Source organism: Odontesthes bonariensis, chromosome 5 (genome assembly GCF_027942865.1).
Source record: "Odontesthes bonariensis isolate fOdoBon6 chromosome 5, fOdoBon6.hap1, whole genome shotgun sequence".
Taxonomy (NCBI): Eukaryota; Metazoa; Chordata; class Actinopteri; order Atheriniformes; family Atherinopsidae; genus Odontesthes; species Odontesthes bonariensis.
This window is the reverse complement of record NC_134510.1, coordinates 34,114,866-34,140,852: the sequence shown is the minus strand read 5'-3', so window position 1 is coordinate 34,140,852 and position 25,987 is coordinate 34,114,866. Positions and strand designations below refer to the sequence as shown.

Here is a 25,987-nt window from a genome sequence, read left to right as displayed (position 1 = left end):
CACTGAGAGGAAATCCAGCAGTTTATTCGTTGCCTCCAGCCTCTGCCACGAGGTGGTGGTCCAGAAATCGTCCATCAGGTTCCAGAAAAGGTCTGAGTCCGCCGCGTCCATGGCTGGTGAGATTCTTCTGTCAGGTTGGTGAGGGATTGGGGGTGAAGGGACTGTAGGACACGGATGCGGACTTCAAAGCAAAAACTGGGTTTATTTTCAAAAAAAACAAAGTAACAACAAAAGGCCGGATTCAAAAAACCTAACTGTGACAAAAAAAGGAACTAAACATGGCATGAATAAATAAATACTTAACTTGCAAAAATGTGGAACGTGGAACATGGGGAAACAAGGAAGGAAGGAAGGAAGGAAGGAAGGAAGGAAGGAAGGAAGGAAGGAAGGAAGGAAGGAAGGAAGGAAGGCAGGCAGGCAGGCAGGCAGGCAGGCAGGCAGGCAGGCAGGCAGGCAGGCAGGCAGGCAGGGTAAGAATCTCACACTGAACACAAAGGACTGAGAACTTAAATAGGGAGTGAGCGTGATTGGGGACAAGGTGCAGCTGGAGGGGAATAAACAGGTGCAGTGAGTGAACTAATTAACAGGGTGCAGGGAAAACTAAGACATGAACCGAAAACTAAACATGGATTAAAACTCAAAAATGGTCTGTGCCCCTATCCTTCACTGAGTCGCGTATCCACCTCATAGTCATGTTCGTTCCAGTGTCAGTTGCCATGTAGTCTGCCTGTGAGTCATCTTCCACCCCTGCTCTCGCTGACTCTTGGGGTATTCTCTTTAATCTGTCTGTAGCTTGTGCTGGTTGTAACAAAGCGGCTAGGCCTCGCTACCGCTACCATGGATTGCTAGCCCATGGCAGCACCTTTGGGGTCTTTGCCTCCTGTCAGCTGTCTTTCCAATCTGTCACATGGTCTTTCCCTTGTTGTTAGCTGCCCTATTCACAACAGTCACTAGCTAGGCTAGATTTGGATTCAATGTAAACACAAGAAACTTGTGCTAAAGAAAAATAAAAAATAAAGGACCAGACTCAGTGAATAATTCCCTATACTCCCTATAATATAGATCAGTGAGCAGTGCTGACCAAGAAATATTGATTTTAGTTTAGTTCTTTGTCCGAGCAGATTACATGTTTTCTTTTTTTTTTTTTTTTTTAAAGTCTGTATGTTCTCCAAGGCTTCAGTTTCATAGTTTTCTGTCCAGGGCCTGAGGATTCTCTCTATCGAGTATGTGGGTGAGCTCCTCACCGTCTTGGATCAGAACTTCCTGTTTCAACGAGCATCTGGGTCTCAGCTGACAGCCTCTCTGTGACTGTTCAGGCTTCCGCAAATCTTTGGAGAAGTGCCTCACTGATCATATCAGCCTCCAGTTGTCTCTTCTGTGCCTCTGCTCTCAGTTCAGTTTCTTTCTGGAGCTCTTTTTCAAATCTTCCGTGCAGAACACCTCCAAAATGCTGAACTGATAGAGCTTTTCAGTCTCTGCCTGGTCACTCAAATCCTCTCTTTCTGGGGCATTTGCTGCAGCTGCTGGATGTTAAGATTAAATATGTTCTCATTTGTTTAATCCAATCCAATTTAATCCAATGTTTAATTCCAGTACAAATGTTTGTCTATTAAAGAAATCCGTGTGATAAGACACTTGCAGTTTGTCGTACATGATTTTTGATCGTTGGTGTGGTTTGAGACAATGTCTGCATTAGTTTTTGGATTTATCTTGGAATTGCTAAAGACACAGAAGAATTTATTTTAATTAATCATAAGCAATGACAGCCAGCATCCAAATGGGCCTTTAGATCTGAGAGTGCATTGAAACAGTTAAACATTTCAGTATCCAGTGTGTGAAATGTTGTGCTTTGTTCAACCTATCATGTCATGAGGGTAAAACGTCGAACTTGGTTAAACATTTGACTGTATATCCTGATGACTGTTTAAAAATACTTGACACAGGAGGAGTAGACTATACACTGTGATGTGATTGGATAGAAACATGAAGACATGAGAAATTCCACAATATTTAAAGAATCGGTGATCATCTTTCCAGAAGCTTTCTGTTGAATCCTTCAACCCCATTGACCCAACATCTGTCCACCAAGAAATCAGGGTAAGCATTTCATTTGACACATTTGTCAGAATTATTTGATCAGTATATCTTTGAGTAAAGGAATTCTTGACCGATTTTGACATTAATTTATCTTTACTCCTAAAAAGCGCTCCATTTTCAGAGGAAAAACTATCAGCAGCTCAAAAATAACTATGTCAACCAAATGTATGCTCAGAGCAGGAAAGAATTAGCATTATTTTCTCTGTTTTAAAGGAAAGCTTGATGTTTATTCTTAATTTAGTTTATTCTTAATTTAGTTTCTGTTTGTCTGTTTTAACCAGAATTATGGAGCACGCGATGATGTTTTATTTGGTCCTCTTCTTGCCAATGTACTCAGCGTACGATTACCGTAAGTATGAAAATACTTGTGTTTATGTGTTAACTATACAATAACACTATGACAGTAGCATCAATCTTTGAAAACACATTGAACACTGATAATTTTACTAATAACAGATGTAATTTAATATAATGAATAACACGAGGAATGCTATAAAATAGTGATAATATTTCCTTTTAAAACCATTCATGTCTCTTAAGCCTAATTCATAAAGATGAACCAGATTCTTTGTTTTTTTCTAATTGTTTTATGCAAGACTCTTTGGGTTTGTCTCTATGACCGTGGCAGTTCAAGCCACTGGAATTTTTGCCCGTTCTTCAAAACAAAACTGCTCCAGCTCCTTCAAGTTGTTGAAGTTCATCTGTCGTACAGAAATCTTTTTTTCATGCCACAGATTCTCAGTCAAACAGAGATCTGGGCTTTTTAAAGTTTCATCCTAATCCACTCGAGTACTGTATTTGTAGTGTGTTTAGGTTCGTTGTCCTCCTGGAAAGTGAGCATTAGTGCCAATCTTATCTCTCTGGAAGACTGAAACAAGAAGAATTTACCTGTTTTTGGCACCATAATTCCTTCGATTCTGAACAGATACACCAGTCTCCTCTGTGGAGCTTTCCAGCTCCTTCCTTGATACCTTTCAAATCAAATCAAATCAAACTTTATTTATATAGCACCTTTCATACTAAAAAAAAAAGCAGCACAAAGTGCTTTACATAATAAAATCAGTAATAAAATCAATTCAATTCATAAACTCACACACAACATCACACCGACAACCACACTGCACATATACTACCCCCCCACCACCCCCAACATGAGCAACATCAACAACAATCAACAACAATCAACATTAAAATCAACATTAAAAGCAACATTAAAATCTGGCTTGACGCTGAAGCGAGGAAACGGTATCTTGGGGATCTGTCCACACCGGGAGCCAGCCAACCAATGACCACAGAGGCCACCACCACGGGGAACCGCCCGGATCAGGGCAGGCCGGCATCCACACCACAGCCAGGGCTGCAGTGCAGGATCCCCCAGCCACCCCGAACCAGGGCGGTCCCCACAGTAATGACCCCACAGACCGAGTGGGCATAGTCCCCGGTGTGGAAGATCCCCATGAGGAAAAACACTGGATAAATAAGTATATAATAAGTATATAATAAAATAATTTAAAATATATATATATAATAAAATAATAATAATAATAAATAATAAATAAAAATATATTTTAAATAATGGATGAATAGATAAAAGTAAACTAAAACAAAACAAACAAACAAAAAATTATATATATATATATATATATATATATAAAAAATAATAAATAAATGAAATAAAATTCAGCTGTAAGCTAAACTAAAAAGGTAGGTCTTGAGCCTCTTTTTAAAAACATCAACAGTCTCTGCAGCCCTGAGGTTCTCTGGCAGGCTGTTCCACAAATGAGGTCAATAATAGTGGGACGACGTCTCACCATAAGTTTTTGTTCGAACCTTAGGAACAACTAAAAGGCCGGTACCAGAGGACCTCAGGGTCCGCGAGGGCTCATAATTTAAAAGCAGATCAGATAGATAAGAAGGACCAAGACCATTAAGACATTTATAAACAACTAAAAGAACCTTAAAATCAATCCTGAAATGCACGGGGAGCCAATGCAGCGATTTTAAAACTGGTGTAATGTGTTCCCGCCCTCTGGTCTTGGTCAGCACACGTGCAGCTGAATTCTGTATTAATTGTAGGTAATGAATACTTTTTTTGGGAAGACCAGAGAGCAGGGCATTACAATAATCTATTCTACTAGAAATAAAAGCATGCATCAGCACCTCAGTGCTGGCAAAAGAGAGAAATGGGCGGACTCTGGCAATATTTTTAAGATTTAAAGAATTTTTTACATGTTGAGAAGATTTAAAATTTTGTAGTTTGGGTAAAATTATCTCTCTCTTGTCTTCAGGACCAATAATTAAAACTTCAGTCTTGCCCTGGTTGAGCTGTAAGAAATTCTCTGCCATTCATGACTTTATATCTAAAATACAGTTTAAAAGAACGTTAACTGGTTCTAGGTCATCAGGAGACATGGCAATGTAAAGCTGTGTATCATCAGCATAGCTGTGAAAACTAATGCCATGTCTCCTGACGACATCCCCAAGTGGCAACATGTACAGATTAAAAAGCAATGGGCCTAAAATTGATCCTTGGGGAACCCCACACTTGATTTTATGGATTCTTGAGGAGCATGTATCCATACTTATAAAAAACTGTCGATCCGTGAGATAGGAATAAAACCATTTAAGAACAGTGCCAGAGACACCCACCAGGCTTCTAAGTCTGTTTAATAAAATGTGGTGATCTACTGTATCAAAAGCTGCACTAAGATCCAGCAGCACCAGGACTGAAAGCTTCTGTGAGTCCATGTTACACCTGAGATCATTTACAATCTTTAAAAGGGCTGTCTCTGTACTGTGGTTCTTCCTAAAACCAGACTGATGTTTCTCAAAAATATTGTGTTTGTTTAAAAACTCATTTAATTGGATAAAAACAACTTTTTCTATAATTTTACTTAAAAACGGTAAGTTGGATACAGGTCGGTAATTATCAAGAATCTTGTGATCTAAATTGCTCTTCTTCAGAAGGGGCCTCACCACTGCAGTTTTACAGGCAGATGGGAAAACACCCGTCTGAAGAGAGCAATTTACAATATTTAAAAGCTCACACTCGAAGAAACCATAAAATGTCTTTAAAAGAGATGTGGGAATGGGATCTAAAAGGCAGGTTGTTGGGTTTAGTTGGGAGAAAACTCGACCAAGCATCTTGGCATCAACCAGGATAAAACTATCCAGTGTTTCCTCGGGTAAAAACAATGCTTCAGAAATGTTAAAATCAACATTTTGTTGAGATAAAAGGCTGGATCTAATAGCATTGATCTTACTTCTGAAGTGGTCTGCAAAGTCCTCACATGCGGCGTCTGATGCTGGGATGGAGGACTTGTTAAAATCTGTGTTTATTAAAAGATCGAATGTTTTGAAAAGGAATTTAGGATTATTTTTGTTCTGTGTAATAAGATTTGAAAAATGGAGGGTTCTTGCCTGTTTTACTGCACTATTGTAATTTTTTTGTTGTTCCTGAAAAATCTGTAAGTGAATGGTTAATTTTGTTTTCCTCCATTTTCTTTCTGCTCTCCTGCAGTTCCTTTTCATTTGTTTGATTCTCTCATTTCTCCACGGTGGTATGGTTTTAACTTTTACGGATTTTGTTTTAAGTGGAGCTGCAGCATCAATGGCTGACTTCAGTTTGCTGTTAAAATAATCAACAATAAAATCACATGATGCAGGTAAAAACTGTGCAGGGGTATGATGTAAAATGTCAATAAAATCTGCAGCCACTTCAGAAGTAATATACCGCTTCCTCACGGTTCTCACCGGGGCCTCCTGTTGGATAAAACTGGTGACATTAAAAAACACACAGTAGTGGTCTGACACAGCCAGGTCAACAACAGAGGACACACCAGTGGACAGGCCATAGGTTATGACCAAATCTAGGGTGTGTCCTCTGTTGTGAGTAGGCTGTGTGACGCGTTGTTTAAAATCCATGCTGTTCAATAGGTTTAAAAACTCATTTGCATAAAAATCACAGCTGTTGTCAATATGCAAGTTAAAATCACCAGTTATTAAAATTTTGCTGTATTTTGAGTGTATAAATGTTAAAAAGTCAGAAAACTCTTGAATAAAACAGGAAGTAGGCTTAGGTGGTCTGTAGACTGTGACACATAAGACAGGTGGGTTGCTGAAAACAAAGGAATGATGCTCAAAAGAAGAATAATTATTTAAAAGAACTGTCTTTGTTAAAACTGAGCTTCGAGCAATAGATGCAGTTCCACCGCCTTTTTTGCCCCCCCTGATAGAAAATAAAAAATTAAAATTTGGTGGGGAAGCCTCGGTGAGAGTAACTGGTGCGTCAGCGCCAAGCCAGGTTTCAGTTAAAAAGAGACAGTCGATATTATGGTCTAAAATCAGATCATTTATGATAAAAGATTTATTTAAAAGAGATCGAACATTTAAAATAGCCATGTTAAGAGTTGAGGAAAACTTCTGTTGTGGGGTTGTTTTTCTCAGAGGTACTTGGTGTATGGGGCGGAGACATCTGGAACTAGTGTATGGATGTGACTGGAGGTGTTTGTAACATCTGCTGGTGATGTGAACTGGTATATGGTGTACTGTAGATGAGGGTTTGGCTGGAGAACATTGGAGTTTGACTGAGTTGTGGCTGTTGTACCGTCAATCTGAAAATGATTTATCTGATTGAAGAGTCAGTTTAATGTTCATGGATAAATGATGAGATCCTGTATGATTTGGATGTAAGCCGTCGTGTTTGAAAAGGTATGGTCTATTGTAAAAGGTTGTAAAATTGTCCACATATGGAATATTGTTGGAGTTGCAGTATCCTTTGAGCCAGATGTGAAGTTGTTGCAGGCGGCTGAATTTGATGTCCCCAAACCGAGGTGAGGGAAGTGGGCCGGAGATGATGCATTGTTTCTTTAACTGTTCAATGCTGTGGATGAGGGTGATAAAGTCTTGCTTAAGGGTCTCTGATTGCTGCAGCTTGAGATCGTTTATGCCTGTGTGAACTACTATTGTGGAAACGGATGATTTGTTCTGTGAAAGCTCGTGGGTGGAGTTGGTGATGTCATTGACCAACGCACCTGGGTAACAGAATGTGCGGCACCTGGTTACCTGAACATGCCTGACCATGGATGTTCCCACGATGATTGCAACTGGGCCACGTCCGTGGGAGCCAGACCCAGCCGGCGAAGCACTCCGGGTCGTCGGTCCAGCAGCGACAGGAGATGAGGCGGAGGTTCCAGCAACAGCGGCCGCGGGTGGGGAGACGACAGCAGCAGCGACCGCAGGCGTACATCCCATGGTCCGAGCCCCCACGAGACCATGCTCCCGGTCCAAACGGTGATGAGTTTCGGTGTGTCCACTAACCGCATCCCTGAGGAGCTGCCGACGTTTTCCTGAGGATGACAGTGAGCGTCGAGCCTGTCTGTTAGCACGAGCACGGGTAGCAACCGGCCGGGCACTGCTCGGCGCCAAACCCTCAGTCCCGGCAGCTACAGGGCCATAGCTGGGTGGTGGAGCGACCAGGGCCCCGTCCGACCTGAGCGTCGACAGAGCCTCGAAGCGGTTGGAGAGGACTAGGTCATCACGATTCGACGCTTTCTTCTTGCGGCAGACCACTTCAGACCAAAGTGTGTGCCTTGGTGTTGAGCTCGAGGAAGGCCGGGGTGAGGTGTCAGGATCCCAAAGAACTGTGTCCTGCAGAGCTGTTTTCAGTGAGGCAATATGCATGGACTGCTGGTGGGCCAGGTCCAGAAGTGAGTTCAACATTTCATTCTTGGATTTCAGTTCATCGGAAAGTTTCCGGATGTCTTCCTTAAGGTTAGTAATATCCTTGTTGGTGTATGTATGCACCAAGTTGTCATCTGTAGGCGCCAGGGCAGCCATGTCCTCAAAGTAACAGGGTCCCAAGGACTGCAAGCCGCAGCAGCTCTTCCTCCAAACAAATTTGCTGGTGGTAAATACTCAATTCTGGAGTACTCTGAATGTGTTGATCAATGTTGTTTTAGATAGATCACAGTGACTGGAGTGAGGTAACAGACGAGGTTGCATTTCCTCTGTCCTCTCAGAGCTTAATTTGCGATGCCAGACACTGGAATGCTCTGCTCTCTCTTCACTCTGCTCTCATTACGACTGCTTGCTCCCTCACAGAGAAACTTCTGCTGCTGTCACAGACTCAGCTGGTGACTGAAATGAGCCGAAAGCTTTGGTCTCTTTGCAGTCTGTCTAATGCCCTCCTTACCCAGTCTGGGAGTTTCGGTGGATGGCCCTCTCTTGGTATACTTGTTGGTGCCATATTCTTTCCATTTTTGGATGACTGATCTAATTTGATATTTTCAGAGTTTCTGATATATTTCCTCTGACCCAACCCTAATTTGTACTTGTATTTGTAAAAGAGCTCCTTGGTCTTCATGGTGTCACTTGCTAGGTGGGATGCCTTAATTCGTGGTGTTCCAGACTTATTTCAGAACAGGCCTATTGTACTCTCAGTTCATGACACTCGGACCTTGGATATGGACCTTATTTTACTTACCGTACTTATTTTCATTTATTTATTTAGGGACTTCATGGCAAATGGGGTGAACACATGTGCATGCATCACTTTTTGTTATTTTAAGTATTTTAAAATACTTCCACCCCTCACCCCCATTTCACTTTAACAGTTTTGATTGTTTTTGCTAATGTTTCACACTGAATTACAGGTTGTAACACCAAAATAAGGAAAAAGGACAAACTGTATCCTATGAAAAAACAGCAAAATTAAATAAAAAAAATAATAAAACATGCTTTTTTTCCAGCAAATTTGGCTTTGCGTGGTAAAGCCACTCAGTCTCAACGCTACACGGGAGATGCGGGTGTATTCGCGGCTGCCTACAATGCTATCGATGGAAACCAGGATTCTCACTATCACCACGGATCATGCACTCACACCCTTGAGCAAACCAGTCCCTGGTGGAGAGTGGACCTGCTGGAGTCCTATGTAATCACTGCCATCAAAATAACCAACAGAGGAGATTGTTGCGGAGACAGGATTGCTGGGGCAGAGATTTACATTGGCAGCTCTAAAGATTACAATGGTTCAGACAACCGACGGTGAGTGAACATTAACAGTTACATTGTGACAGTGACTGACTGGAGCACCTTTAGTTTTATATTTTTCTGCAGTGCTAATCATCACATTTCCCCCCTTTGACCTCTCCCTTTGTGAATTATTTCAGTTTATAGAAATACTGTCCAATATGTCACAACAGGTTTTAAGAATCTGACCTTTAAATCCAGTCACAACAATTACGTCCCTTAACCTGACACAACCCTGCCACTGAGAATCCTCCAAGCAGATCATAAACGTTACTGATGAGATGCTTCTTCTCTTCTAGGGTTGCTACAGTTGCAGGAATTCCTGATGGGGGAACACACACTATAACTTTATCTGATGTGGTGGAGGGACGTTATGTGACTGTGGCCATACCTGGTTCAAACAAAATTCTATCACTCTGTGAAGTGGAGGTCTACGGTTATCAAGCCCAAACTGGTAAGAATTTAAGCTATGCTTTTTAATTCAGAGGTTTTATATATATATTTGAATTTTAAATTTCCCCCACGGGGGATGAATAAAGTCTTTTTTATTCTATTCTAATCTATCTATCTGTCTATACATATATAATAACATAGATATTTGTCCTATTGAGCAAAGTAGAAGGAATATAACTTTAATTAGGGACCGAGCAGTGAAACTGCAAGGACCCTATTGTATCTGTAAGGTTTATTAGGGACCGAGCAGTGAAACTGCAAGGACCCTATTGTATCTGTAAGGTTTATTATTAGGGACCGAGCAGTGAAACTGCAAGGACCCTATTGTATCTGTAAGGTTTATTATTATTATTATTATTCTTATTCTTTGCAAAAGGTATGCGAAAACTCAGGAAATTTTGCGAGCGCCACCTGCCAGTCGACGACATGAAAGAATCTAAACATTATATCTTTGGGAGTTGCTCATTGGCTCTGTAGCGCCCCCTACGATGCTTAAAAATGGTGCCCGCAATGGGGTTAGTTTCGCGTAGGACAATGAAATTCGGTACACTCATTCACCATGCCCAGACGCACAAAAAAGTCTCATGCCGCCATGGTCCCACGTACACAGGAAGGCGGCCATTTTGGATGGAAAGTGCGTTTTCGTGCCATTTTTGACCGATTCCACGCCTTGCATAAGATCGAACTTGTCCTACAGATTTAATGCTACAGACTTCAAACTTGGCAAGATTACTCTTAAGACATGGGGGGAAAAATTCATGGGGAAACTCTTTCAAAACTTAAAGGGCGTGGCCGTGACGACGCTTCAAAGTTTGATGACTCGCCATCACTCGCCTCAAAAAATTAAGTCGCTTATAACTCCCACATACATTATCCAATCTGTCCCAAACTTCATACGGTGAATGCTGGACCCAGCCTGAACGCGTACATATTATCATAGTGACATCCACCTATAGCGCCACCTGCTGGTGGTTGGAAACGTCTTTTTTTTCCACACCTCAAACTCCTCCTACAGATTTAATGCTACAAGCTTCAAACTTGGCCAGGTTACTCTTAAGACATGGGGGCGAAAATTCATGGAGAAACTTTTTCAAACCTCAAAGGGCGTGGCCGTGGCGACGCCTCAAATTTATGACTCGCCATTAAAAATTAAGTTGCTTATAACTTCCACATACATTATCCAATCTGTCCCAAACTTCATACGGTTATTGCTGGACCCAGCCTGAACGCGTACATATTATCATAGTGATAAACACCTATAGCGCCACCTGCTGGTGGTTGGAAACGTCTTTTTTTTCCACACCTCAAACTCCTCCTACAGATTTAATGCTACAAGCTTCAAACTTGGCCAGGTTACTCTTAAGACATGGGGGCGAAAATTCATGGAGAAACTTTTCCAAACTCTGAACGGTGTGGGCGTGGCCAGGCGGTGAAAATCGTGTGATGGCGTTTATGATTTGAAAGCCTTATCATCATCGCAAAGTCATGAAACTTGGCACACACGTCCACCCTGATGACCTCGTACGTATGTAAAGGGTATCGTGTGTGGGTGGAGCAAAATGGCTCAGTGGCGCCACCTAGAAATTTTCAAAAACCCCTCCGCATTGGGGTCATTATGTGTTTGTACATACGCAGAGGGTATCGTGTGTTAGGGCACAGCTGCGCGACTACAGCGTCCAGCTCCAGCCCCAACGTACGCACATTCCAACGTACGCACACCTCGGTCCCGCTTACAGCTGCTTGCAGCTTTCTAGTTATTATTATTCTTTCTTTCTTATTCTTTGCAAAAGGTATGCGAAAACTCAGGAAATTTTGCGAGCGCCACCTGCCAGTCGACGACATGAAAGAATCTAAACTTTATGTTTTTGGGAGTCGCTCATTGACTCTGTAGCGCCCCCTATGATGCTTAAAAATGGTCCCCGCAATAGGATTAGTTTCGCGTGGGACGACGAAATTCGGTACACTCATTAATCATGCCCAGACGCACAAAAAAGTCTCAGGCCGCCATGGTCCCACGTACACAGGAAGGCGGCCATTTTGGATGGAAAGTGCGTTTTCGTGCCATTTTTGACCGATTCCACGCCTTGCTTAAGATCGAACTTGTCCTACAGATTTAATGCTACAGACTTCAAACTTGGCCAGGTTACTCTTAAGACATGGAGGGAAATATTCATTGGCCAACTTTTTCAAAACTTAAAGGGCGTGGCCGTGGCGACGCCTCAAATTTTGATGACTCGCCATCACTCGCCACGAAAAATGAAGTCGCTTATAACTTCCACATATATTATCCAATCTGTCCCAAACTTCATACGGTGAATGCTGGACCCAGACTGAAAGCTCACATATAAAATAGTGACATCCACCTATAGCGCCACCTGCTGGTGGTTGGAAATGTCTTTTTTTTTCCACACCTCGCATTTGATCGAACTCCTCCTACATATTTAATACAAAAACACTTCAAACTTGGCCAGGTTGCTCTTAAGACATGCGCCGAAAAATTCATTGGCCAACTTTTTCAAAACTTAAAGGGCGTGGCCGTGGCGACGCCTCAAATTTATGACGCGTCATAAAAAATTAAGTCGCTTATAACTCCCACATACATTATCCAATCTGACCCAAACTTCATACGGTGACTGCTGGACCCAGCCTGAACGTGCACATACAAAAAAGTGATATCCACCTAGAGTGCCACCTAATGGTGGTTGGAAATGTCTTTTTTTCCCACACCTCGCATTTGATCAAACTCCTCCTACAGATTTTATGCTAAATGCTCCAAACTTGGCCAGATTACTCCTTAGCTAGGGGGGAAGAAAAATCTTGAGAAACTTTTCCAAACTCTGAACGGTGTGGGCGTGTTCAGGCGGTGAAAATCGTGTGATGGCGTTTGTGATTTGAAAGCCTTATCATCATCGCAACTTAATGAAACTTGGCACACACGTCCACCCTGATGACCTCGTACGTATGTAAAGGGTATTGTGTGTGGGCGGAGCCAAATGGCTCAGTGGCGCCCCCTAGAAATTTTCAAAAACCCCTCCGCATTGGGGTTATGATGTGCTCGTACGTACGCAGAGGGTATCGTGCGTGTGGGCAGAGCTGCGGCTCCAGCGTCCAGCGCATGCCCAACGTACGCACATCCCAACGTACGCACACCTCGGTCCCGCTCACAGCTGCTTGCAGCTTTCTAGTTATTCTTTCTTTCTTTCTTTCTTTCTTATTCTTTGCAAAAGGTATGCGAAAACTCAGGAAATTTTGCGAGCGCCACGTGCCGGTCGACGACATGAAAGAATCTAAACTTTATATTTTTGGGAGTCGCTCATTGGCTCTGTAGCGCCCCCTACGATGGTTAAAAATTGTCCCCGCAATAGGATTAGTTTTGCGTGGGACGACGAAATTCGGTACACTCATTCATCATGCCAAGACGCACAAAAAAGTCTCATGCCACCATGGTCCCACGTCCACAGGAAGTCGGCCATTTTGGATGGAAAGTGCGTTTTCGTGCCATTTTTGACCGATTCCACGCCTTGCTTAAGATCGAACTTGTCCTACAGATTTCATGCTACAAGCTTCAAACTTGGCCAGGTTACTCTTAAGACATGAGGGCAAAACTTCATGGAGAAACTTTTCCAAACTCTGAACGGTGTGGGAGTGGCCAGAGGTGAAAATCGTGTGATGGCGTTTGCAATATGAAAGCCTTATCATCATCGCAAAGTCATGAAACTTGGTACTCACGTCCACCCTGACGACCTCGTACGTATGTAAAGGGTATTGTGTGTGGGCGGAGTAAAATGGCTCAGTGGCGCCCCCTAGAAATTTTCAAAAACCCCTATGCATTGGGGTTATTGTGTGCTCGTACGTACGCAATGGGAATCGTGCGTGTGGGTAGAGCTGCGCGACTACGGCGTCCAGCGCATGCCCAACGTGCGCACATCCCAACGTACGCACACTCGGTCCCGCTCACAGCTGCTTGCAGCTTTCTAGTTAGGGACCGAGCAGTGAAACTGCAAGGACCCTATTGTATCTGTAAGGTTTATTATTATTCTTTCTTTCTTATTCTTTGCAAAAGGTATGCGAAAACTCAGGAAATTTTGCGAGCGCCACGTGCTAGTCGACGACATGAAAGAATCTAAACATTATATCTTTGGGAGTTGCTCATTGGCTCTGTAGCGCCCCCTACGATGCTTAAAAATGGTGCCCGCAATGGGGTTAGTTTCGCGTAGGACAATGAAATTCGGTACACTCATTCACCATGCCCAGACGCACAAAAAAGTCTCTTGCCGCCATGGTCCCACGTACACAGGAAGAAGGCCATTTTGGATGGAAAGTGCGTTTTCGTGCCATTTTTGGCCGATTCCACGCCTTGCTTAAGATCGAACTTGTCCTACAGATTTAATGCTACAGACTTCAAACTTGGCCAGGTTACTCTTAAGACATGGGGGGGGGAATTCATGGAGAAACTTTTTCAAAACTTAAAGGGCGTGGGCGTGGCAACTCCTCAAAGTTCGATGACTCGCCATCACTCGCCACAAAAAATGAAGTCGCTTATAACTCCCACATACATTATCCAATCTGTCCCAAACTTCATACGGTGAATGCTGGACCCAGCCTGAACGTGTACATATTATCATAACGACATCCACCTATAGCGCCACCTGCTGGGGGTTGGAAACATCTCTTTTTTTCCACATCTCGCATTTGATCGAACTCGTCCTACAGATTTAATGCTACAAGCTTCAAACTTGGCCAGATTACTCTTAAGACAAGGGGGAAAAGAGTCATGGAGAAACTTTTTCAAACCTCAAAGGGCGTGGCCGTGGCGACGCCTCAAAGTTATGACTCGCCATGAAGAATTAAGTCGCTTATAACTTCCACACTCATTATCCAATCTGTCCCAAACTTCATACGGTGAATGCTGGACCAAGCCTGAATGTGTACATATTATCATAGTGACATCCTCCTATAGCGCCACCTGCTGGTGGTCGGAAATGTCATTTTTTGCCACACCTCACATTTTATAAAACTCCTCCTACAGATTTTATGCTACAAGCTTCAAACTTAGCCAGGTTACTCTTAAGACATGGGGGCAAAAATTCACGGAGAAACTTTTCCAAACTCTGAACAATTCGGGCGTGGTCAGGCGGTGAAAATCGTGTGATGGTGTTTGTGATTTGAAAGCCTTATCATCATCACAACGTCATGAAACTTGGCACACACGTCCATCCTGAACACCTCGTACGTATGTGAAGGGTATCGTGTGTGGGCGGAGCAAAGTGGCTCAGTGGCGCCCCCTAGGGTACTTAAAAATGGTCCACACATTGGGGTTAGTTTTGCGTGGGACGACAAAATTCGGTACACTCATTCATCATGCCCAGACGCACAAAAAAGTCTCATACCGCCATGGTCCCACGTCCACAGGAAGTCGGCCATTTTGGATGGAAAGTGCGTTTTCGTGCCATTTTTGACCGATTCCACGCCTGGCATAAGATCGAACTTGTCCTACAGATTTCATGCTACAGACTTCAAACTTGGCCAGGTTACTCTTAAGACATGAGGGGAAAAATTCATGGGGAAACTTTTTCAAAACATAAAGGGCGTGGCCGTGGCGACGCTTCAAAGTTTGATGACTCGCCATCACTGGCCTCAAAAAATTAAGTCGCTTATAACTCCGACATACATTATCCAATCTGTCCCAGACTCCATACGGTGATTGCTGGACACAGCCTGAAAGCACACATATTATCATAGTGACATCCACCTATAGCGCCACCTGCTGGTGGTTGGAAACGTCATTTTTTCCCCACACCTCGCATTTGATCGAACTCGTCCTACAGATTTAATGCTATAGACTTCAAACTTGGCCAGCTTACTCTTAAGACATGGGGGGAAACAATCATGGAGAAACTTTTTCAAACCTCAAAGGGCGTGGCCGTGGCGACGCCTCAAAGTTATGACTCGTCATGAAGAATTAAGTTGCTTATAACTTCCACACACATTATCCAATCTGTCCCAAACGTCATACGGTGAATGCTGGACCCAGCCTGAACGCGTACATATAAAATAGTGACATCCACCTATAGCGCCACCTGCTGCTTTTTGGAAACGTCTTTTTTTCCCCACACCTCGCATTTTATCAAACTTCTCCTACAGATTTAATGCTACAACCTTCAAACTTGGCCAGGTTACTCTTAAGACATGGGGGGAAAAATATATTGAAAAACTTTTCAAAACTCTGAACAGTTTGGGTGTGGCCATGCGGTGAAAATCGCGTGATGGCGTTTGTGATTTGAAAACCTTATCATCGTCGCAAAGTCATGAAACTTGACACACACGTCCACCCTCTCAACCTCGTACATATGTAAAGGGTATCGAGTGTGGGCGGAGATAAATGGCTCAGTGGCGCCCCCTAGAATTTTTCAAAAACCCCTCCTCATTGGGGTTATTATGTGCTCGTACGTACGCAGAGGGTATCGTGTGTGTGGGCAGAGCTGCGGCTCCAGCGTCCAACGCGTGCCCCAACGTACGCATATCCCGACATACGCACACCTCGGTCCCGCTCACAGCTGCTTGCAGCTTTCTAGTTATTATTCTTTCTTTCTTTCTTATTCTTTGCAAAAGGTATGCGAAAACTCAGGAAATTTTGCGAGCGCCACCTGCTAGTCGACGACATGAAAGAATCTAAACTTTATATTTTTGGGAGTCGCTCATTGACTCTGTAGCGCCCCCTACAATGCTTAAAAATGGTCCCCTTAATAGGATTAGTTTTGCGTAGGACAACGAAATTCGGTACACTTATTCATCTTGCCCAGACGCACAAAAAAGTCTATCGCCGCCATGGTCCCACGTACACAGGAAGGCGGCCATTTTGGATGGAAAGTGCGTTTTCGTGCCATTTTTGACCGATTCCACGCCTTGCATGAGATCGAACTTGTCCCACAGATTTCATGCTACAGACTTGAAACTTGGCCAGGTTACTCTTAAGACATGGGGGGAGAGATTCATGGGGAAACTTTTTCAAAACTTAAAGGGCGTGGCCGTGGCGACGCCTCAAAGTTCGATGACTCGCCATCACTCGCCACAAAAATTAAAGTCGCTTATAACTTCCACATACATTATCCAATCTGTCCCAAACTTCATACGGTGAATGCTGGACCCAGCTTGAACGCGTACATATTATCATAACGACATCCACCTACAGCGCCACCTGCTGGTAGTCGGAAACTTCTTTTTTTTCCTACACCTCGCATTTGATCGAACTTGTCCTACAGATTTGATGCTACAGATTTCAAACTTGGCCAGGTTACTCTTAAGACATGGGGGAAAAAATTCATGGAGAAACTTTTTCAAACCTCAAAGGGCGTGGCCGTGGCGACGCCTCAAATTTATGACTCGCCATTAAAAATTAAGTCGCTTATAACTTCCACATACATTATCCAATCTGTCCCAAACTTCATATGGTTATTGCTGGACCCAGCCTGAACGCGTACATATTATCATAGTGATAAACACCTATAGCGCCACCTGCTGGTGGATGGAAATGTCTTTTTTTTTCCACACATCGCATTTGATCGAACTCCTCCTACATATTTAATGCAAAAACCTTGGAACTTGGCCAGGTTGCTCTTAAGACATGGGCCGAAAAAATCATTGGCCAACTTTTTCAAAACTTAAAGGGCGTGGCCGTGGCGACGCCTCAAATTTATGACTCGCCATAAAAAATTAAGTCGCTTATAACTTCCACCTACATTATCCAATCTGTCCCAAACTTCATACGGTGAATGCTGGACCCAGCCTGAACATGCACATATAAAAAAGTGATATCCACCTACAGCACCAACTAATGGTGGTTGGAAACTTCATTTTTTTCCACACCTCTTATTTGATCAAACTCCTCCTACATATTTCATGCTAAAATCTTCAAACTTGGCCAGGTTACTTTTAAGACATGGGGGCAAAACTTCATGGAGAAACTTTTCCAAACTCTGAACGGTGTGGGCGTGGCCAGAGGTGAAAATCGCGTGATGCCGTTTGTAATATGAAAGCCTTATCATCATCGCAAAGTCATGAAACTTGGTACACACGTCCACCCTGACGACCTCGTACGTACGTAAAGGGTATTGTGTGTGGGCGGAGTAAAATGGCTCAGTGGCGCCCCCTAGAAATTTTCAAAAACCCCTATGCATTGGGGTTATTGTGTGCTCGTATGTACGCAATGGGAATCGTGCGTGTGGGCAGAGCTGCGCGACTACGGCGTCCAGCGCATGCCCAACGTGCGCACATCCCAACGTACGCACACTCGGTCCCGCTCACAGCTGCTTGCAGCTTTCTAGTTATTATTATTATTCTTTCTTTCTTATTCTTTGCAAAAGGTATGCGAAAACTCAGGAAATTTTGCGAGCGCCACGTGCCGGTCGACGACATGAAAGAATCTAAACTTTATATTTTTGGGAGTCGCTCATTGGCTCTGTAGCGCCCCCTACGATGCTTAAAAATTGTCCCCGCAATAGGATTAGTTTCGCGTGGGATGACGAAATTCGGTACACTCATTCATCATGCCCAGACGCACAAAAAGGTCTCTTGCCGCCATGGTCCCACGTACACAGGAAGGCGGCCATTTTGGATGGAAAGTGCGTTTTCGTGCCATTTTTGACCAATTCCACGCCTTGCTTAAGATCGAACTTGTCCTACAGATTTCATGCTACAGACTTCAAACTTGGCCAGGTTACTCTTAAGACATGGGGGGAAAAATTCATAGGACAACTTTTTCAAACCTCAAAGGGCGTGGCCGTGGCGACGCTTCAAAGTTTGATGACTCGCCATCACTCGCCACGAAAAATGAAGTCGCTTATAACTCCCACATACATTATCCAATCTGTCCCAAACTTCATACGGTGAATGCTGGACCCAGACTGAAAGCTCACATATAAAATAGTGACATCCACCTATAGCGCCACCTGCTGGTGGTTGGAAATGTCTTTTTTTTTCCACACCTCGCATTTGATCGAACTCCTCCTACATATTTAATGCAAAAACCTTCAAACTTGGCCAGGTTGCTCTTAAGACATGGGCCGAAAAATTCATTGGTCAACTTTTTCAAAACTTAAAGGGCGTGGCCGTGGCGACACCTCAAATTTATGACGCGCCATAAAAAATTAAGTCGCTTTTAACTCCCACATACATTATCCAATCTGTCCCAAACTTCATACGGTGAATGCTGGACACAGCCTGAACGTGCACATACAAAAAAGTGATATCCACCTACAGCGCCACCTAATGGTGGTCGGAAACTTCATTTTTTTTCCACACCTCTTATTTGATCAAACTCCTCCTACATATTTCATGCTAAAATCTTCAAACTTGGCCAGGTTACTCTTAAGACATGAGGGCAAAACTCCATGGAGAAACTTTTCCAAACTCTGAACGGTGTGGGCGTGGCCAGAGGTGAAAATCGTGTGATGGCGTTTGTAATATGAAAGCCTTATCATCATCGTAAAGTCATGAAACTTGGTACACACGTCCACCCTGATGACCTCGTACGTATGTGAAGGGTATTGTGTGTGGGCGGAAAAAAATGGCTCAGTGGCGCCCCCTAGAAATTTTCAAAAACCCCTATGCATTGGGGTTATTGCGTGCTCGTACGTACGCAATGGAAATCGTGCGCGTGGGCAGAGCTGCGCGACTACGGCGTCCAGCGCATGCCCAACGTGCGCACATCCCAACGTACGCACACTCGGTCCCGCTCACAGCTGCTTGCAGCTTTCTAGTTATTATTATTATTTCCGATTCTTTGCAAAAGGTATGCGAAAACTCACGAAATTTTGCGAGCGCCACCTGCCAGTCGACGACATGAAAGAATCTAAACTTTATATTTTTAGGAGTCGCTCATTGGCTCTGTAGCGCCCCCTACGGTGCATAAAAATGGTCCCCTTAATAGGATTAGTTTCGCGTGGGACGACGAAATTCGGCACACTCATTCATCATGCCCAGACGCACCAAAAAGTCTCATGCCATCACGGTGCCACGTACACAGGAAGGCGGCCATTTTGGATGGAAAGTGCGTTTTCGTGCCATTTTTGGCCGATTCCACGCCTTGCATAAGATCGAACTTGTCCTACAGATTTCATGCTACAGACTTCAAACTTGGCCAGGTTACTCTTAAGACATGGGGGGAAAGATTCATGGAGAAACTTTTTCAAACCTCAAAGGGCGTGGCCGTGGCGACGCCTCAAAGTTCGATGACTCGCCATCACTCGCCACAAAAAATGAAGTCGCTTATAACTCCCACCTACATTATTTAATCTGTCCCAAACTTCATTCGGTGAATGCTGGAACCAGCCTGAATGTGTACATATTATCATAGCGACATCCACCTATAGCGCCACCTGCTGGGGGTTGGAAACATCTCTTTTTTTCCACACCTCGCATTTGATCGAACTCGTCCTACAGATTTAATGCTACAGACTTGAAACTTGGCCAGGTTACTCTTAAGACATGGGGGCAAAAATTCATGGAGAAACTTTTTCAAAACTCAAAGGGCGTGGCCGTAGCAAGGCGGTGAAAATCTTGTAATGGCGTTTCTGATTTGAAAGCCTTATCATCATCGCAAAGTCATGAAGCTTGGCACACACGTCCACCCTGTCGACCTCGTACGTATTTAAAGGGTATCGTGTGTGGGCGGAGCAAAATGGCTCAGTGTCGCCCCCTAGAAATTTTCAACAACCCCTCCGCATTGGGGTTATTATGTGCTCGTACGTACGCAGAGGGTATCCTTCGTGTGGGCAGAGCTGCGCAACTACGGCGTCCAGCGCATTCCCCAACGTACGCACATTCCAACGTACGCACACCTCGGTCCCGCTCACAGCTGCTTGCAGCTTTCTAGTTATTATTATTATTATTCTTATTCTTTGCAAAAGGTATGCGAAAACTCAGGAAATTTTGCGAGCGCCACGTGCTAGTCGACGACATGAAAGAATCTAAACATTATATCTTTGGGAGTTGCTCATTGGCTCTGTAGCGCCCCCTACGATGCTTAAAAATGGTGCCCGCAATGGGGTTAGTTTCGCGTAGGACAATGAAATTCGGTACACTCATTCACCATGCCCAGACGCACAAAAAAGTCTCTTGCCGCCATGGTCCCACGTACACAGGAAGGCGGCCATTTTGGATGGAAAGTGCGTTTTCGTGCCATTTTTGGCCGATTCCACGCCTTGCTTAAGATCGAACTTGTCCTACAGATTTAATGCTACAGACTTCAAACTTGGCCAGGTTACTCTTAAGACATGGGGGGGGGAATTCATGGAGAAACTTTTTCAAAACTTAAAGGGCGTGGGCGTGGCAACTCCTCAAAGTTCGATGACTCGCCATCACTCGCCACAAAAAATGAAGTCGCTTATAACTCCCACATACATTATCCAATCTGTCCCAAACTTCATACGGTGAATGCTGGACCTAGCTTGAACGCATACATATTATCATAACGACATCCACCTATAGCGCCACCTGCTGGTGGTCGGAAACATCTCTTTTTTTCCACATCTCGCATTTGATCGAACTCGTCCTACAGATTTAATGCTACAAGCTTGAAACTTGGCCAGATTACTCTTAAGACATGGGGGGAAAGAGTCATGGAGAAACTTTTTCAAACCTCAAAGGGCGTGGCCGTGGCGACGCCTCAAAGTTATGACTCGCCATGAAGAATTAAGTCGCTTATAACTTCCACACTCATTATCCAATCTGTCCCAAACTTCACACGGTGAATGCTGGACTCAGCCTGAACGCGTACATATTATCATAGTGACATCCTCCTATAGCGCCACCTGCTGGTGGTCGGAAATGTCATTTTTTGCCACACCTCACATTTTATAAAACTCCTCCTACAGATTTAATGCTACAAGCTTCAAACTTAGCCAGGTTACTCTTAAGACATGGGGGCAAATATTCATGGAGAAACTTTTCCAAACTCTGAACAATTCGGGCGTGGTCAGGCGGTGAAAAACGTGTGATGGTGTTTGTGATTTGAAAGCCTTATCATCATCACAACGTCATAAAACTTGGCACACACGTCCATCCTGAACACCTCGTACGTATGTGAAGGGTATCGTGTGTGGGCGGAGCAAAGTGGCTCAGTGGCGCCCCCTAGGGTACTTAAAAATGGTCCACACATTGGGGTTAGTTTTGCGTGGGACGACGAAATTCGGTACACTCATTCATCATGCCCAGACGCACAAAAAAGTCTCATGCCGCCATGGTCCCACGTCCACAGGAAGTCGGCCATTTTGGATGGAAAGTGCGTTTTCGTGCCATTTTTGACCGATTCTACACCTTGTATAAGATCGAACTTGTCCTACAGATTTAATGCTACAGACTTCAAACTTGGCCAGGCTACTCTTAAGACATGGGGGGAAAAATTCATGGAGAAACTTTTTCAAACCTCAAAGGGCGTGGGCGTGGCGACGCCTCAAAGTTCTATGACTCGCCATCACTCGCCACAACAAATTAAGTTGCTTATAACTCCCACATACATTATCCAATCTGTCCCAAACTTCATACGGTGAATGCTGGACCCAGCCTGAACGCGTACATATTATCATAGTGACATCCACCTATAGCGCCACCTGCTGGTGGTTGGAAATGTCTTTTTTTTTTCCACACCTCGCATTTGATCGAACTCCTCCTACATATTTAATGCAAAAACCTTCAAACTTGGCCAGGTTGCTCTTAAGACATGGGCCGAAAAAATCATTGGCCAACTTTTTCAAAACTTAAAGGGCGTGGCCGTGGCGACACCTCAAATTTATGACGTGCCATAAAAAATTAAGTCGCTTATAACTCCCACATACATTATCCAATCTGTCCCACACTTCATACGGTGAATGCTGGACCCAGCCTGAACGCGTACATATAAAATAGTGATATCCACCTACAGCGCCACCTAATGGTGGTCGGAAACTTCATTTTTTTCCACACCTCTTATTTGATCAAACTCCTCCTACATATTTCATGCTCAAATCTTCAAACTTGGCCAGGTTACTCTTAAGACACGAGAGCAAAACTTCATGGATAAACTTTTTCAAACCTCAAACGGCGTGGCCGTGGCGACGCCTCAAATTTATGACTCGCCATGAAAAATTAAGTCGCTTATAACTTCCACATACATTATCCAATCTGTCCCAAACTTCACACGGTGAATGCTGGTCCCAGCCTGAACGCGCACATATAACAGTGACATCCACCTACAGCGCCACCTGCTGGTGGTCGGAAACGTCAAATTTTTTTAAACGACTCGCATTTTAGCCACACATGATATGTTGAATAGCCTTCAAGAAGTCCTCGCCAATCCTTCGCCACTAAACAGGAACTGACAGTTACTCAATTTTTTCCATTTTATTTATTAACAAGACAGTGCATATTAATAACAGTACATCTGTAACATGCCAAAATTTCTATCTTTAGTCCTGGTGAACAGTTTTACATTTGCACCCTAAAAAAAATATATAAATAAAATGTTAAACAATAAAATCAACAATTAAGAACTCCTGTCTGGAAGGTGACACATCACTTCAATTTCAAACACATTCCACTCATAATGTTGTGGAGTGAACGCCATTTGGGAGATTCGTCAAATACTCTGCCTCGTGCTCGGGTGCAGGAAAGGCGTGACACAATTGATGACGCCACTGGAGCGGCAGTGTTGGCCCTTTTGCAGTCAAAAGGTCGTAGCGTTGTTCAGCAGCGACACTTTCTGTGTGTCATAACAGACCAGAATTAATCACATCGACACCAACAAAAATCCTACAAGAATTTCTATTATGCTCATGTTTCTCATAACTTCTTTACATTGGCACAAAACATCTTTGAACGCACACTTTGCCAGTCCAGAGTTTAAAGGTTTTCTACTTGTCATCAAAATTTGTTCAAACTTGTCAGCACAAATCAGCAGGGCAACACAGGGATTTGAACCCCGTCCCACAAGTGGGAGTACCAATACCATTGCCTTTTGCTTTTTTTAATGCTATATGACAAGGTAAAGCAAAACTTGCATTAAGAACAGCATGCTAATTTCTGTATGTTAACTTATATTAATAGCCGTTTATCACTACTTTCAAATATATTTCTGTGGAAGTTAAATAAATGCCGTCTTAATGCAAGAAACGAAACCTTTACACAATAAAGACTTTTGTTTACTGTTAAATAGAACACAAATTTTATGCAAATTTCAAAACATAGGTAATTAAAGCGCTTAGCATTCTCACAAGCACTTCGCTAATGCGCCACCTCCGGGACAGGCGGAAGGGCCACTATGAGTTCCTGCAAGGTTGCAGCCTCACGGTCTGCATCCTCGCCCGTCTTAGTCTCTGCCTTCGTCTTCAGTCCTGACTTACTGAGCGGCAGCTCCTTCCGTGCACAGAAGTATGCATCGGGATGCTTCCTCCTGATGTGAAGTGAGAGCCCCCTTTGGGACAGGAAAGAGACGGGGCAGGTCACACAGGCAAATCGTGGCGGAGAATCCCCCTCTTGCCTGTGAGCTGTCACATCGTTCAACTTTTTGGGATTCAGAATTGTCATTTTTTAAACCTTGTAACATATACAGAAAACAAACTTCATTTAAAATAAAAACTAATAGTTATATAAATAACATGTACAAAAATACTCTTCTCCCCCCAATATACTCTCATCTGTACTTAAAAAAAAACTACATAATAATTATTTCATTAAAAACTACATCAGCTTAAAACCACACTCCGGTGTTGTTCGTTTATGTGCTGTGTGCAATGGAGTTGTTAAGCTCCTTGAGAATGTTTGTGGATTTTTATGTACAGTGTGCAATGGTAGGCCGAGGCCACCTTGTATTTCAGTGCTATCTGTTGACTGTCCCTGTTTTGGTGTTGTTGCTGTAAACCCTGACACTATCACTCTTTGTAGTTATTCAAAAATGTTAAGTAATCCCTCATGATCACTACAATAAATTCATTCAAATGTTTAAACAGGAAGTACATGTTACAATTGATTACAAACACAAAATACATTATTATATAAACATTGACAATATATATACACATGTGCCTTTAATAATGATACATAATTATTTCGTGTACACACATACATAAGAAATACAAGTGCCAAACCTTTACAACAAAATCATGCCATGTCCAAATTTACAACATCACCCTGGCCTCACACATGTAGAAATGGGTAAAGTACTTGTCTGAACTCACACATTACCAGCAACGAAACACTATTGCCTCATGATCACTAAAATATGTGGGCACCACCGAAGCCTCTACATTATACTGAGTGGTTTTTACATATACGTGATCAATGAGCGTCCCTCTCTCTGTTGTGGGTTCTGTCACTAACTGGACATACCCTCTACTTGTAAGAAACTGGGAGATTGTTGATGATTTCAAAATGTCATCATTGAAATCTCCCATGACAGCAACTGTGTTACTCAGTGAATTAAGCCAAACAACCAACTGCCCTAGATTTTCCTTAAACAAAGAGATGGGATAAGATGGTGGTCGATAAACGACTGCCAGAACTACGTTGTAAGTAGCAAACCTACACACTACACATTCCAAATTGACACGTGGGACATCTAAAATGTCACATTCCACACTGTCAGCGGCATACACGCCAACTCCACCATGTTGTTGGTCTTGAAGTGCGAGCAAGGCAGGATGGCTGCTACTGTAGGATAAACTTCGTGGACAGTTGTGAAAAGTGAACCCAGAAATCTTAGTTGTCTCTGATGAGAAGGCTGCAGGCAGCCACGTTTCTGTGACAGCAATGCAGTTAGGCTTCAAGGGCTGTGCACACAATGCCAAATCCACTACATGTCTACTCAAACTTTGCACATTCATTGAAAACACAGTGAAACTGTTTTGGCTCAATGTGTGCCGAGGTATAGCGCCTGTCACAAAAGGAACCATACTGTTAATGGCATCCTTAACATCTTCCCTGCAATATATGCGCTTCTCTTCAAACTCCTGAATGATTAACCCTGAAAGAGTCCTAACACGACTTAATGCCACATATGCTTGGCCAGAGGAAAATATCTTTGCCAAATTAACTACAGCATTATCAACAGTTAGGCCTTGTACTTTGTGGACTGTACAGGCCCACGCTAGTTTCAGTGGGAATTGCCGCCGCAATCCACCGTTTTTGGTGGCTCTGTCTTCTTCAGGTTCAATACCTATAGAGCCTTGCAAAGGTAATGCCAAGTTAGGGCACTGCTTTCTCCTCTGTTGTCCAACCAAATCGTCATCAAATTTAACATAGACTTTGAGTGGAAACTTGCTCTTTTCTGACATATGCACTTCAGTAACTACACCACAGACACCATTGACAAGGCCATCTGCCACATCAACATTTTTACACAGCATTACACGCGCATCCTTCCCTAAGAACAGCGTCT

General features: G+C 43.4%; 1 long non-coding RNA gene across 1 annotated transcript; it reads left to right on the top strand.

Moving 5' to 3' along the window:
• Window positions 1-1,898: 1,898 nt before the first annotated feature.
• On the top strand, window positions 1,899-8,907 carry LOC142380384 (uncharacterized). Its single transcript, XR_012769829.1, has 3 exons — window positions 1,899-2,097; window positions 2,379-2,446; window positions 8,847-8,907. It is a non-coding gene; the product is annotated as an uncharacterized LOC142380384 (long non-coding RNA).
• Window positions 8,908-25,987: the final 17,080 nt, after the last annotated feature.